The sequence below is a fragment of the Dermochelys coriacea genome, chromosome 8, assembly GCF_009764565.3.
Source record: "Dermochelys coriacea isolate rDerCor1 chromosome 8, rDerCor1.pri.v4, whole genome shotgun sequence".
Taxonomy (NCBI): domain Eukaryota; kingdom Metazoa; phylum Chordata; order Testudines; family Dermochelyidae; genus Dermochelys; species Dermochelys coriacea.
Genome location: NC_050075.1, coordinates 20222936 through 20235150, shown reverse-complemented (window position 1 = coordinate 20235150; position 12215 = coordinate 20222936). Strand labels below are relative to the sequence as shown.

Here is a 12215-nt window from a genome sequence, read left to right as displayed (position 1 = left end):
CCGGTCATAGTCCAGGAGGTCTCCGACTCTTGTGACCTCTGCCAGGACCAACCTCTGGCGCACCGAGCGGGACTCCACCACCTGCACACGGAGCTGGGGGTTGTGTAGCAGGGGCTCCGCGAGGAGATCTGCCCCCTCGGTGGCCGCCACGGACCTGGTCGTTGTAAAGAGTTTCCAGGTCCGGAGGAGGTCCTGGTAGAAGACCAGCAGCCCGGAGAGGTCTCACGGAAGACCTCTCAGATGGAGATAAAGGAGCTGCCGGTCCTATCAGAGCCCTCGGAAGCGGCGCAGGAAGGCGTGCGCCAGTATGCTCCACGCCAGACTACCTGCACCATAAAGGAGCCTCTGCAGGGAGGCGGAAGACATGGACCTGAATGAGCAGACATTTTAGGCCCTGCCCGCCCTCCCTCCTCCAGAGGTAGATGAAGAACCCCTGCAGGGACCCAGTGCAAAAGAACTCCGGAATCGATGTCCGGAGGTTGGCCAGGAAAGCCGGGGCCGGGACCAGGGTGTTGAGCCGGTACCAGAGCATGGACAGGACTAGTTGATTAAGCACTAGCGCTCTCCCTCGAAGGGAGAGGCACCGGAGTAGTCCTGTCCATTTCCAGAGCCGCTCTATCACCCCGCCCTCTAAATTCTGCCAGTTCTCCGGCGGAGAGGGATGCGTGGCGGAAAGGTAAACTCCCAGATAGAGCAGCGGACCCGTGCTCCACCGGATGGCCTGAAGCACGGGTGGGAGGGAGCTCGCCTGCCGCCAGTCCCCTACCACCAAGCCAGAGCTCTTGACCCAGTTGACCCGTGCGGAGGAGGCTGCCGAATAGATGGCCTGGCAAGCCTCCACACGCGCCAAGTCGCCCGGGTCCTGGACTACGAGGAGCACGTCATCAGCGTACGCTGACAGGACCAGCCGCAGCTCCGGTTCCCGCAGCACCAACCCTGTCAACCTCCTTCGGAGGAGACAGAGGAAGGGCTCGATCGCCAGAGCGTACGGCTGGCCTGAGAGGGGCACCCCTGCTGTACTCCTCGCCCGAAGCTGACCAGTTCGGTCAGGGTCCAGTTGAGCCTGACCAGACACTCTGCGGAAGCGTACAGCACCTGGAGAAAATTCACAAACCTGGGTCCAAAGCCAAACGCCTGCAGAGTGCTCAGGAGATACCCGTGATCCACCCTGTCAAACGCCTTGTCCTGATCTAAGGACAGGAGGGCGAACGACAGACCATCCCTACACCCAAGTTCCAATATGTCCCGGACCAGATATAGGTTGTCGAAGATGCTGCGGCCCGGGACGGTGTAGGTCTGGTCTGGGTGGACCACGTCCGCCAGCACGGACCCTAGCCGCAGCGAGATGGCTTTTGCCACGACTTTGTAGTCCGTGCTGAGGAGCGAGACGGGACGCCAATTTCGTAAATCGCGGAGGTCCCCCTTATTCAGCAATAAGACCAGCATGGCTCGCCTGCACGAAAGAGGGAGGACCCCGCTCTGCAAAGACTCTGCCCAGACGGTGACTAGGTCTGGGCCCAGGACATCCCAGAACACGCGGTAGAACTCCACGGTCAGCCCGTCCATGCCCGGAGATTATTGGTGGGCATGCGACGGAGGGCTTCCGAGAACTCGGCCAGAGTGAGAGGCAGTTCTAGCCGGTCTCGGTCGCCCGTGCTGACTGTCGGGAGCTCCTCCCAAAGCACTCTGCAAGCATTAGGATCGGTCGGATCTGGGGAGAAAAGGCTTGCGTAGAAGGCTCTCGCCCTCCCGCACATCTCCACCGGATCCGTGAGGGGGGTGCCATCTTCTGCCAGTAGGCAGATATGTTTCTTAGCCCCCCTCTTTTTCTCCAGGGCGTAGAAGAAGCGGGAGCCGCGATCCATCTCCCGAAGGAGACGGATGCGGGATCGAACAAAGGCAGGCCGGGCCCGATGGTCCTCGAGGGTCTGGAGCTCCTCCCGCTTCTCCCGGCATGCTCCGCAGAGGGGTGGATCCTCGGGGCTGGCGGCCAGACGCCTCTCCAGCTCTAAGACCTCCCGTTCCAACTGCTCTATCGCCGCATCCCTCCGTCGGCTAGTGCCCCGGGTGTAGTCACGGCAGAAGAGCCGGGGGCGCACTTTCCCTAGGTCCCACCACCGCCGCGCCGAGGGAAAGGCACGCCGCTGCCCTCGCCAGGCCAGCCAGAACTCCCGGAAGGACGCCACGAAGCCCGCATCCTCCAGCAAGCTGTTGTTAAAATGCCAATAGGCCGGCCCGGCCTCTCTGCTTAGAGGGAGGCTGTCACGGTGGCTATATGATGGTCAGAAAAAGGGGCCGGCCGGATGCTGGAGGAGTGGGCTCGTGAAAGATGAAAGCGTGATAAATAAATGCGGTCCAACCGGGAGTGGCGCGACCGATGGGCCTCCACCCGGACAAAGGTGAACATGGAAGTGTCATCTGGGTGGTGGTCGCGCCAGACGTCCACCAGGGAGTGGTTTTCGACTATCTCCTGGAGGACGGCGGCCGGGCTCCGCTCGGTCCCCGAGCGGTCCCGCTCCTCAAGGGTGATGTTAAAGTCCCCTCCCAGGACCAGGCACTCATGAGGATCCAAGGCGCCGAGGAAGGCGGACGCCTGCTGATAGAATTGCAGCTGCTCCTGCAATAGGGCTCGCTGCTGGGGCATAGATGTTGACGAGGTTGACTACGAGCCCCTCCATGCGAACCCGGAGGTGCAGTAGGCGGCCCGGCACAGCCTCGGCGACCCCCAGCACCTCGGGCCGTAGGTCGGGGGAGAACAGGGTCACCACTCCAGCCGTTCGAACTGTGAGGTGGCTAAAGTAGACCCTGTCCCCCCCAGTCCAGCCGCCAGCTGTCTTCGGTGGTCGGATCCTTATGGGTCTCCTGCAGGAAAACCACAGAGTACCTCCCCTCCTGAAGGAAGGAGAGCACCTGGGACCTGCGGAGACCCATCCTACAGCCACGGGTGTTCAATGTTGCGATGGTAAAGGGTGCCATGAGGAGGGCTGGGGGGGATCCTCGCCGTCAGGGATGCTCGTGGCTCCCGGCGGGCCACGCAGCAGTCCGTGACCCACCCCGTAGGTGAGTAAGGAGTCACGGAAGAGGCAGACCCGCTGGTAGGCTGCGGCACCCTGCCTCCTGGGCCTTTTACCCTCCCCCATGAGGGCCCTTGCGGCCCAGAGGATTTGATTAAAGTCCCCCCCATCGCTGGAGGGCAAGCTGGACTTTGTTGCGGGAGCCACGGACGTCTTCTAGAAACTTACGCAACTCCTCTCGCAGCGCATGGGGGGCTGGGGTTACGGTCTGGTTACTCCCCCACGGGGCCCTTGGTACAGCCCCGTGGCCCACCGAGACGGGCAGACAGGGTGCGGACCCCCGACAAGGCTCCTGATGGGTTGACCTGAATGCTGGGGCGATAGGGGGCGGCGGAAGGAGGATAGCAGCCCCTGGTGGGTCGGGACGGGTAAACACAAAGGCCGCTTCCTGGGAGCATCTGTTGGAAAGGGGAAGGAGACTGTCCCAGGGGTGGCAATAACATCTCGGGAGGTGGACGGGATAAGGGCAGGGGCAGGGGTAGAGGTGAGAGTCTGGGCGGGGAGAGGGCTCTCAGTGATGCCGGGCACAAGCTCTCTGGTGGATTTGGCAGCCATGGCATCAGGAGGTGGACTCTCTTCTGTAGGGCCCTCTCCCGGGAAGGAGGTTGAATGCTCCTCACCAGCGAGGGGTGCCCCGGTGGCTCAGGTTCCAGCCGCAACAGGCTCGGCGGCTCTCAGTGGGGTGCCCTCTGCAGCCGGTTTGATGGAGGAGTCCAGGGGCTCCTCGGAGGTGGGAGCAGAAGCAACGGTTAGGTGGAGGGAACATGGGGAAAGGGGGGCTGGAGTGAAGTCGCCCAGATCAAGGCCCGCTGGCATAGGATCGTCCTCCCCCTGGGTGACTGGGGTCAGACCCAGGGCCTCGATCTCCTCATATATAGACGGGAAATTGTTTTCCGCTACCCCGGGATTCTCCCCGCCGGCACTTGATGTGAGGATTGCTTCGGGGCACACTGGGGTTTCAGATGGTGCCTCGGGGGTCTTGGAGGGGAGGGACTCCTGTGGAGGGGAGATACTGCCTTCCAGTGCTGCCACGTCTTCCCCAGCCGGCTCTGGTGGATGGAACGCACCCGTGGGTTGAGCGGAAGGCTCGGCATCAGTGCCCCCTTTCCTGGTCTTCCGGGGGGCTTCCGCGTCAGATGGGAGGAGCGGAGCTCGAGCCTTCCGCTTGCCCCGCTTCCCCTGGACTAGGGCCCAGCTCTCCATGGCATCATCTGGGGGCTGGCTAGCAGGGGTTGTGTCAGGGGGCAGAAGCGATGGCTCAGGGACTCGGGGTAACGGTGGAGCAGCACAAGGGAGGGAAGATTCCCCTTGGGGCGGGTCCTCTCCCATGCCCGGCAGTGTCCCTGCCGCACCCTCCTCCACAGGCCTCGCCAGATTGCAAGCAGCGGGGGCGGGGCTCTCCTGCTCATCTGGGCATAGTTGGGGAGGTGCCCCTTGGGCCCGAGCAGGAGCAATGGTGGACTGGGAAGGAGGAGGGGTGGTTTCGGGCGCCAGGCAGCCAGGGGCGCCGGCGATGACGGGGCCGGTGCCCTGCCGGGGCTCGGGGATCCCGGATGCCCCTCCTTGCCGGGCCAAGGGGCAGTCCCTCCGGACGTGTCCCATCGCCCGGCAGAGGTAGCACCAGGCCTCCCCCATGGAATAATGCACCCGGTAATGGGCCCCCTGGTAGGGGACTAGGAAGGACCCCTCCAGTGCCTCTCCGTCACGCGCCGTCGGCGGCAGTTGAAGCTGCACTTGCCGGCGGAACGAGAGGATGTGACGGAGGGCGGGGTCTTTGCAGCCCAACGGGAGAGGGCTGATGACAGAGATGGGCTTTCCCAAAGCAGAAAGGGCGGGTAACAGGGCAGCATTGGGGAGAAAGGGAGGGACGGAGGTCAGGACCAGGTGGACGCCCAGGTCCTCTAGCAGCTCTAAGGGGACGAACACGCCCCCAACTGCCAGGCCCTTCTCCACCGCCTCCTGGGCGGCAGCCTCCGATGTTAAGAAGAAGACGACCTTGCCATACATTTTAGAGGCCGCCACAATGGCCGTGGGCCCCACCACCCTCACCAACGCCTGCACGTAGGTCTCCACGTGGGGTGAGGCGGATGCCGTGCTTCCTGGTCGTAGTGGGAAAGGGGCCCCGGCCGCTATAGATAGTAGTGGAGGTGGTGGGCAGGAGAGATGACGTAGCGGCAGGTGGGGGGGGCTGCCGCCACCTGGGCGTACGGTCTGGGGGCCGGGGGAGGGACACCCACAGAGCTGGTGGAGGGAACAGTGGGGAGGGACGCCCCAGCTGGTGGTGGGGCCGGGACATTGGGGGCAGCCCCTGCCAGAGAGGGCCTGGTCTTCTTAGCAGGGCCCTTCCCCTTCTTCCCCTGGCCCTTTCCTCCGGTTGGGGGGGCTCCCCCTGAATCTGAGGGGGGGAGAGATGTGGCAGCAGTGGAGGTCACCTCAGTGCCCGTCGCTGCTGGTGCCCCAGCGGACGTGATGGCAGATGGTTCGGCAGCGGAGGTAAAAGCTTGGGGGGGTGATGGAGGGGTAGGCGGGGGAGGGGGAGCTCGGGCTGCTGGAGGGGTCCCACCCATCTCATCCCCCGCCATCATGAGCAAGGAGGGAAGGGGGGACATCAGAAGGAGGAGGGGAGTGGGGAAGCAGGTCGACCACTCCTCCCCGCTAGGCTGCAGGCAGGGAAGGAGGGCGCCAAAAGGGGTGGGCTGGATGGGGGGCAATCGGGTTAGGGGTCAGTCACCGACACAAGGTGGAATTCCGGCTCCTCTTGGTGCACTGGGGGAGGGGGGATATAACAACATTGGGGGTGCAGTGAAGAGGGTTGCAACTAAAATAGGGAATTGCACAAGCGCATGGGAGGGGGCATGGGCACACGGGGCGAGGCGCTAAGCGGTCTGGAGGTAGAACAGGGAAACCAAGGGGCTAGCTTCAGAGGCTGGGGCGGGGCAAACAAAGGCTGCAGAAGGAAATGGGTGGTGCAGGCAAACAAACTGAAGCTAGTACGGGGGGGGCTGGGACAAAAGAGGGGGCAAAGCTACAAATGGCAAATGGGGCAGGTAGTAAAGGGCAAGCTGGGGGGTTAGACAGTCTGGGGGGGGCATGTGCACCCACGTGCGCTTGCACAAGTCTTTTTAAGCTGACTGCTGCTTCTGGCCCAAAGGGTGGAAATAGGGCGTGGCAAGCCAAGCAAGCAGCTGAGTCCAGAGGCAGGAGCTGAGGCAGATGGTATACAGCCAGTGGGGGTGGTGGAGGGGGCAGTGCTGGTGGTAGTAGTGGTGGGGGTTGGGGGGACACACAGATGGATTGGGGGGCAGCTCTACGCCACACCCCCTGTGTCCCTGGGAACACAGTCAAAACCCCCACCACAAGAGCACAGTTTGAAAGTTACTCAGTCTTGGGTCCCCTCCATGGTGGTCTGCAAAGTCTCTAGGTGCTCCCCCACTGGTAGATGATCCTCTTCTTCTCCTCCTCGAGCTCCAGCAGCTCCAGGCAGTGGCCTCTGCAGTAGCAGCAGCTCCAGGAACTCCAGGTGGTGATCCAGGCAGGCAGAAAGGACCTTCTCAGGTGCTGGTGATGGTGGTGGTATCTACAACAGCAGTGGCTGGGGTCCCTCACTCCTCCTCTCTGGGGAGTGGGCTAGCAGGCCCCCCCCCCCCGGGGCTGCAGTTGCAGCAGTAGCAGCACCCAAGAGTGGGGGGGTCAAGCAGCCAAGTAACAGAGAACGGGGGGTGTCTAGCCCAGCCAGGGGAGCAGCTGGAGCAGCAGGGAGAGCTTAGGGTCTAGTAGCAGCAGGAGTAGCAGCTTCCCACCTCCCTCCAAGCTAGAAAGCTATGGGAGAGCAGTGGGAGGGGGAGAGAGATTCGTTCCAGGCTAAACAAATCCCTGGTACCAGGATAAGTGAAATGGAAGCTGCTCCAGGTCAATTAAGACACCTGGGGCCAATTAAGAACTTTCCAGAAGGCTGGGAGAATGCTATGTTGATTGGGACACCTGAAGCCAATGAGGGGCAGGCTGAAACTAGTTAAAAGCTTCTCAGTCAGGTGGGTGTGCATGTCAGGAGCTGTGGGAAGAAGTTGCGCTGTTGGAGAGGCTGAGTAGTACACACCATATCAGGCAGAAGGAAGGAGGCCCTGAGGTAAGAGTGAAGTGGAGCTTGAGGAAGTGAGGGCTGCTGTGGGGGAAGTAGCCCAGGGAATTGTACATGTCATGTTTCTAAAAGGTCAGCTACCATAGCTGATACTATTAGGGTCCCTGGGCTGGAGCCTGGAGTAGAGGGTGGGCCCGGGCTCCCCCCCACCTTTGCCACCTGTTTAATCACTGAGACTGGGAGACAACAGAGACTGTGCAAGGAAGGATAACTTCTCCTCACCTCCCTCCCTGGCTTATGATGAAAATGGCTCAGTAGACTGTGACCCTTGTCTCTAAAGAAAGAAGGGTTACGTGGAGGGTCACAGTGAGCCTCTGAGGCTAGCGAAATCTGCCAGGAAACGCGGGACCCACGGAGGCAAGGACAGAGCTTTGTCACACATGAAAATTCAAGAATAGTCCAGAAGGAAGATGGGCGTCCTTAAGAAAGAAGTATGAAATAAAAAAGTTTACCAACCTGAAGATCCTGTATGTTCAGACATTGTTCTTTTCATCATCTTCAACACAGCTTCCTCCTGAGAGGAAACAGTTCTCATGAAATTGTTTCATTCGGGCCTTGCATTTCTTTGTTGCACTGTTTGCATTTTGCATGCATGCCTGTCTTACCCACAGGTAGAAGAACTTCATTAGAATATTCCCAAACTGGGTCTTTCTTACGGCCTACTGCCATTATAGGTTTTCCCTTCTAGTGAGAGAATGGTATGGTAGATCTCAAATCAATGAAGACTACGCTCAGAAAGACCTCAAGACTTCTGGAATATGCTGCTCAAACAGTTACCCTTTTGTTGTTTCTACTTCCTGTCCCTCTCTTCTCGTATTTATCTCCAGACGACTTGTCCAGATCTATTTCGCCCCCAGTAATCTTCTATTCATTGAACTTTTTGAAACTTTACACTTTTTAGAGAGAAGAAAGGGATTGACTTTGTGTACACAAATTTGCAGAGGGACAATAGAGTGAGCTCTTCTTTCTTTCTTTCTTTCTTTCTTTCTTTCTTTCTTAACATTTTTGCTGTTAACAAGCATATTATCTCTGGAGAGACAAATCCACAGTTTGAGAACTGCAAAACTAAGCATCTCTGATGGTATCTTCTAGATGTAGCACTGAGTCCAGTTGGGTAGATAGAAAGGTTAACCTAAATAATCTATACAGAAGTCTCTGGAACCCCATAAAATTGGGTTCCTAATTCATGAACTATTGGAACTCATTTACAAAACTTTTCTTAAACATTACATGAATATATTGTCTCATACTGTAGAGTAGGAATTTGTAATCCCTATTCTATGATGAGATATCTTTGAGCTATAATGTAGCTTAATTAAAACTATTTTAGATGCTTTTTTCTTCAAAAAGCATTTTATCAAAACAATCTGTTTTAAATTTTAAAAAAATCAGATTTTTTTTTTTAAATCATTGATTTTTATTCACTCTGCCTTTTGGGAGTTACTGTTTTCTGTAACTATCCCTGTTTCCTCTGCATCAGCAGGTTCAGATTTAGCTCAAGGCTTCTCCAAAATTCGAGGCTGTTAAGGCCAGAATCAAATGTCAGACCAATCTCTAATACAGGCTGAGAGTGAATACCAACCCCTCCCCTAGTAATATACACTTATGACCTTTTATTTTTCTTAGTAATAGAAATGATTCTTGTTAAACGGATGCTATTGGGTCGCATTTGCCACTGTAGTCAGGTTGTGTAAAGACTTGATTATAAATCTAAGTTCAATGGGAATGTTTATCCTTCTTATTTTTAAAATAAACATTTCTTTGCAGCCGCAGCATTATCGTAGTGCGTGAAGACCACAAATTTACTGAAACGTACTAATGAAGCTGGTTTATTTCAGTGTCAGAACTGAAAAATGAAAAAAGAAAGCGTATTATGGACCAATATAAAGTAGAAAGTGGCAAGTGCCTTATGTTGGTTGGTGTGCTAGGCAAAGAATAGAATCGCTGTCTTAAGAAGCTTCTGTACTGAAAGCATACGTAGGTACAGTAATCTACAAGATAGAAAAGTGTCATTTAGGTCTTGGCTACAAAAAAAGGTGGTGTTTTTTTAACATGCCAGCTGACATTTATTAAAATCCTAATGTAGACAAGGCAGTTTTGATATTTTATTTTTTTTTTAAACGTGTGTTGGTTAATGTAAACCTTAAGCTGCCCCCTCAGGGTTTATTTTTGACCAGCTTACTTGTAGTTGCCCGGTCTACATTAGGATTTTAATTAGAGTTAGAGGACGTGTATAAAAATGTTTTCTTTTCCTAGTGTAGATGTAGTGTTAGGCAGACAAGGTGGTGTGTGATCAGTGAGGTTGGCGTGCTAAATGGAGCTTGTGTGTCAGTCCAGCTCCCGTTTTTGTGCTATTTTGCGTGGAACAGCCTCCTAATGCTAGGCTGCCGGCCTCCTCATTCAGCCCACACATAAAACCAAATCATTCGTGCCCCAATCCTGCAAATTGTTCTGTATGAGTGGATATCTGTGAGGAGCCCCACAAAAATTGAGGGGCTCTGCATAGGCTCAGGGCTTCTCCCGCACAGTGTTTGTTGCAGGTTTTGGATTTAAGGAACTGTAAATCTAAGGTGACCCTTTTATCTAGATTCTTCAGTGTATCTTCTCCTTTAGGTCTGTCTTCTAGATTGTGAGCTCTCTGAGGCAAGGACTATCTGTATGCCTTATACAGGGCTGAGCACATTAATGTAATACTACATACTCCTCTTTTTGGTTCTAAAAGAAGATGGAAGGAGCTTGACATATGTTAATTGGCAGACTATACTAGCCATGACAGCTGGCATGGAGATACCAGTAGACAAGAAGAACCATTGAAAGTCTCACCTGGTCTTGAGGGAGTGGAGGTGGGAGATGCATGAGGAGGCAAGGATCTAAATGGACTCATTGAGGAGTGCCTTGAAGATGAGGAAGTGCAAAAATCATACTGTACTCAAATTGAAGGGAGGTGTGTAGGGAACATTGAGGGGGCAGAAGAATGGAAATGACTGGTTTTAGACTAAGTTGCTCACCCCTTACTTTCTTGGGAAATTTTTTCCTAGGCTAATATTAACAGTAAAAAAAATTATATTAACTAGATCAGAGGTCCCGAAATTGTAGTGCGTGCTCCCCTAGGGGGGAGAGGAGGAACATTTGTGGGGGCGGAGGGGGCGGCGAGTCCCTAGGCCAGCCCCCACATGGGGTGGGGAGGGAGTATCACCTGACTCTGCTCCTGGCCGTGGTCCCAGCCTGCCTGCAGCTCCCAGCCCCAGCCATGGCTCCACTCCCACTCCCAGCTCCGCCCCCAGCAGAGGTCCTATCTAATGGTCCCAGGAGGGAGTGCCACCCAGGTCTGCTCCTGCTCCAGTCTAGGCTCCACCTCGTGGTCCCGGCCACAGCTGTGGCTCTGCTCCGGGCCTGGGCTAGCCCCCACGGGGAACAGGGAAGGGAACGCCACCCAGCTCCACTCCAGCCCCAGCCGAGGCCCCATCTCACAGTCCCGGCCATGGCCCGGGTGAGGCAGACAGATTACATTACAGGTAATGGTGACATAAAAAGTTTGGGGACCACTGGTCTAGGTGATACAGATGTTATGGCCCTCTTTTTCAGAGCAGTGGGTGACCTTGCACGCAGTATAACGGTATATTGCAATTTTCTGGCAAAATGAAGTGAGTTAAGGAAGCTTCAGCCTTCACTCAATTTTCTTGGGTATGAGCCAAGCCCTTGATGTTTTAACTTAAATTTTAGAGGAATTCAAGAAAAACTAGGGTAATCAGTGAAGAGGAAGCTGTACAAAAGAGTAACACTGAAGTGGTCTTACTTTTTAGTGCTAACTGTATAGACAAATCTCCTTTTATCCAAGAACTAGGAGACAGACTTTGCACCACTGGTAACTGTTTCCTACACAGTTTATTTGAGCAGAATCTTAGCTAGTACAGTTGCAAAGCACAGATTTCTCTAAAGCAAATAATGAAAGTCATGTATCAAATAAGGCTTTAGTAAGTTTTAGTCAGGCATTTCTTCAGCCTCCCCAAAATGCAGCACTTCCCCCAAACATCCCAAAAAGTGCACAAAATACTGGGCTCCTAAGGAATATTTTGAAATGTCAAAAATACAGTGGATTAGATTAAATAAATGTGGAAAACTACAAAGGAAAACTGCCATACTTTTAATTTAAAAAAAAACACACCCACACACACAAAAAAACAGAATCCAAGCATAATGAGTGATTTTGAATGGATCTTGTATTTCCTTTTATTTATTTATTTATTTATTATTTATTTGTGGGAGTCTTGCTGTCTGAGAAATACTGTTCAGTCTCAAAATCTGGTGGCAAAGCAGCAAGGAGTCTGCTGATTTACATCTCTGTGTCACATAGGCCCTTCTCAGGAATTACAGCTATGTTGAATAGCTAGTTTTCAGGAGTCAGTGCACAAGATAAGTGAGTTTGTGTATGTTTTGGTTTTGTTAACAATTTACAGACGACAGGATTTTATGGTTTTATAGACAGGGCACACTTTGAAACCACTTTAGGTTCTTAAATGCACAAAAGCTTCTCAGCTCTCTGTCCAATATGCAAAGCAACTGGCAAAGTCATCGCATGGAAAAAAGCTTATCATAGCTTTTCACTCATTTGGGAACTGTAAAAGCACCTTAGATTTCTTATTTCAAAAAAAGCAGTATCAATTACTATACGGAAATTATACTTGTAAAGACCCCAAAATGTAAGCTGTTATTTATAGCAGGAAATGTATGTGCCAAGCACTTGTGGCTATATTCTCAACTGAGGACCAATGCTTAGCGATACGTTCTCATTGGGATTATGTGTGTTGAATGTCCCCATCAGAAAAGGATCAGTTAAGTAAATATAATATGAACACCTAAGTAAACTAGATCGATGTGCTTTCTTGCACCTGGGTTAAACACCCATGATTTATAGTGGGTTTAAAACATTTAGATGCTGTAGCTACTTGTGGGTCTGCAAGGTGAATTCTAAATGAGCAAAGAAAATAAAACTGGTGATATAT

At 53.8% G+C, this 12215-nt stretch overlaps 1 protein-coding gene across 1 annotated transcript in view; it reads left to right on the top strand.

Moving 5' to 3' along the window:
- CPEB4 (cytoplasmic polyadenylation element binding protein 4) overlaps positions 1-12215 on the top strand; it is a 65715-nt gene that overhangs the window by 34900 nt on the left and 18600 nt on the right.